The following is a 3,946-nucleotide window of genomic DNA, read 5'->3' as shown; positions in this document are numbered from 1 at the left end:
CCTTTCATCAGGGGGTCTGTGGGACATTTATTAAATGTTTTTTCCTCCCAGAGCTACCAGCGCAGCGCCCCCCCCAGATCTGGCACCCTAGGCGACCGCCTGTGTCGCCTATGCCAGTAACACAAATATTAAAAATCTACATAACAAACAATCAAAAATGAAAAAGGGTCGCCACTTATTATTATTTTAAGAAGAAAAAAAAAAAGTAAAAAAAATATATTCTTTTTTTTTTGGGTACCTGGCTGGCGCCCCCTAGCAGCGGCGCTCATATTTCAGCAGCGGCGCAGCCACTATTTGTATATAGGGGAAACACTGCCCGGGTATAAATAGCATTGTTTAGCTACGGACACCCGGGTGTAAATAGCATTGTTACCTACGGACACCCGGGTATAAATAGCATCGTTAGCTACGGACACCCGGGTGGTAAATAGCATTGTTACCTACGGACACGTGGGTGTAAATAGCATTGTTAGCTAGACACCCGGGTTGTAAATAGCATTGTTACCTACGGACACCCGGGTATAAATAGCATTGTTAGCTACAGACACCCGGGGGTAAATAGCATTGTTAGCTACAGGCACCCGGGGGTAAATAGCATTGTTAGCTAGACACCCGGGGGTAAATAGCATTGTTAGCTACAGACACCCGGGTGTAAATAGCATTGTTAGCTACGGACACCCTGGGTGTAAATAGCATCTGCCTGAATTAATTACCCAATTCTATTTCCCCTCTAAATACCTGCAGGTTTTGAACAGAGGATTTGTTGCATTGTGGAAAAAAAGGTGGTTTCCATTTTGAATTTTTTCTATATTACATTATTATTATTACACTTGAATTTTTGCTCGTTGTGTAAAGATATTTAAGGAGACAAAACCTGGTGAGCCATTTGTTTTATTTATTTCTAAACAAAGCATACACTTTACTGTTTTGGCGCGATTACTTTCAGTGTTGCACTTTAATTTCTAAAGATGCATTAAAGAAATACTAATAAATAAAAACCTGTTACTCGCACATAATCTAAATTGAATATAATAGCCTACTCCTATCTTGTAATTCATATTAATACAAGTCATTTTTACAAAAGAGGAATATTTAATTGAATAAACTCACCCTCTGCTGATCCTCACTGCCAGAGTTCCTGTCTTCATTCTGTTTTAAAACCAGACTTTTTAAAACCTGCAGATTATCTGTAAACTTCTTAAAACAACTCATGCTTCACAGTCAGGAGGAATGAAGTCCACATGCAGATCGACAGCCTCGCTCTGCAGGAATCACTCAACAAAAGATCTCTGCATGAACAGACGCTCGGAAATCTGGTTCAACGACTTCTTCAGCTTCAAAGTGCAGCGCTAAAACTGTCTAATAAGCTTTGTATAGCTTTACAAAACCAGATTTATTAGTGAGGAAAACAATCATAATTTCATCTTATTTGCTAGAAAATTGCTACAGGTCTACTTTTAATAAGTGATTATTGAAATATCTGGTTTGTGGCTTTTTAAAGAAGAGCATGCAGTTCATGTTCATAATATATTTTCACTGTTCTTCCAATATTTGTTTTAAGGGAGCACGATCTAAGAACTTGTTGGCAGTTTAATAATTTAACAAAGTGCATGATTGAACAACACAATGCACTTACATGGTTTATAAGAGTACAGATATTGCTGCCCTGACCTCTTGTGGAGCAGAAGAGACATTTTCCTCCGTAAAAGAAATACTGTAGATCCTGATCTTCCTCTCCCTGACTGTTTACAGATAGCACATTGAAGGACAGCTTCAAAGCTATTTAACACATAACATACAGACGATGGAATTATAATATCGGCATAAGATTTCAACTCAAATAAATAGTCCTTATTATATATTATTGTCTTCCTGCTTTCTCACAGTGCAGACACTTTTCTGCTTGCTCTTGCCTCTGCTTACTTTTTTATGCTGATTTTCCTATTTTTCTTTTCTGAAAACTTCGAGCGGCGGCTCCTGGACATTATCTTATCACTGGGACAGTTATTCTTCGTAAATAGACGGAGGGTTTCAGCCATATTTCAATATTTTTACGGCGACCTCAGTCTTACAGTAGCGTTTCCTAACAACAGCATGCTATTTAGCTTAAGCTAGTTAGCAGCAAAATGCCTCCGTTCTCTACAGATGACTTCCACAAACCTCTACAGAAGATGGCCGTGTCGGAAATGAAAATGCAACGGTTGAAAGTTAACGTGGGAGTGAATAGACTAGGTTGGAATGACACCACTTTACCAGTGTTGCAAAACAATGGACAAAGGCTGCTAACTCACAGCTAGTTAGCAGCTACAAGGATTCCAAGGAACAGGAGAGCTGTGTACCGGGTAATACATCTACAAGTGGTAGTCCTCCCTGGAACTCTCTGGGTGCAAAGCCTAAGAGTAAATCATTTCCATGGGATTTGGGAGGACGAATAACAGGCAGAGCCCAGCGCTCTGAAATCTGTGATGCGACCGGCTGGCCTGCATTGTTATCACCCAGGAAGAGCGCCTCTTCAACCCCTAATCATACTAGGAAACAGCCGTGGACAGCTGCTAAAGGGAGAACTACAAACAATCCTCCTAAACCACAGAGTGTGCCAATCCAGAACAGATACGCTCCACTGACCGAGAACCGGAGATCTCTTTCTGATGACCTGGATAACCTGTCCTCTTCACACCGCAGGGTAAGGACCAATAGCTACTCAAAAAGTAAAAGGCTAGAGGGAAAGCTAACGGCTGGGCCTGAAACTCTGATTGTGGGTGACTCTGCTGTAAGAGATGTAAAAAGTCTGTGAAGTAAGAACAACCCCAAAGTACTCTGTTTTCCCAAGGATGTGGTCTCTGACTTGGCTGAGAAGATCCTGCTTACTGGGGCTGAACATCCGACTGTGAAGAATGTGGTACTGCACATTGGAACAAATGATGTTATAAAACAAGAGTCAGAAATGCTGAAAGAAGACTTTAAATGTCTGTTGGAAACTGTCAGCTCTCTAAATGCAGAGGTGTTCATCAGTGGCACTCTACTGCCAGTCAAAAGAGGAGTGGAGAGATTCAGCAGATTGTTTGCACTGAACACCTGGCTTTCAGCTGCCTGTACTGACCATTCTGTCCATTTTACTGACAATTTTAACTTTTTCTGGGACCACAGAAATCTTTTAAAGGCAAATGGAGTTTGCCTGAACGTGAGTCAGAAGTGATATTGTTTATCTCTAACATATTCAACTGCCTGCGTCATCAGTCTGTTCCCTCTGCCAAGCACAAGCAGCAAGAGGAATCAAAACAGGGGAAAGAAACAACACATCGCGCAGAAAACCTTGAAGAAGTATCACTGCACCCGCCTGAGGAATTTCTTGATTATGGGAGATCTATGACACAAATGGAGGAGTCACCACCGCCCTTCACCCCCCCTATCACCTTTGAGGATACTCTTCCTTCAAACCCCAGCTCTCTCTACTCTCCGCTCACCCTCGCCCACCCTCCTGGAGTTCGATGACCACATGAAGGAGATACAGAGGGTTGGCACCAAGTCCTTCCTGGAGTTCAATGACCGCATGAAGGCGATACACAGGGTTGGCAGCATTTCCTTTACCCCCGCCCCTCAACGACGCCCACCACAATCACCGAAGCAGAGACACGCAAAATCTCCCCCCCCCCTTCAAGACAGCATCTGCAGTCTCCAAAGCCTGATAAGTGCGTATGGCACTCTCAACTCTTTCCAGGACATGCCGGGGCCCTGCCTGCCAGTAGCTTTGCCGATATCTGTGTTGATAGGTAATAGATTGAGAGCGGTCAATCAGCTTAGAAACAGGAAGCGCTCAAACGTTTGTGTGAGTTTATCAAATTTAGCAGTGACTCCGTGTCAGCCACAGCTTGTCACAAAAAACCTGACTGATAGTGTATTTAATGAACTTAAACTAGCTTTATTAAATGTCAGGTCTTTGGCAGGT

Source organism: Notothenia rossii (genome assembly GCF_949606895.1).
Source record: "Notothenia rossii genome assembly, chromosome: 4".
Lineage (NCBI taxonomy): Eukaryota > Metazoa > Chordata > Actinopteri > Perciformes > Nototheniidae > Notothenia > Notothenia rossii.
Note: the sequence above shows the minus strand (reverse complement) of the source record.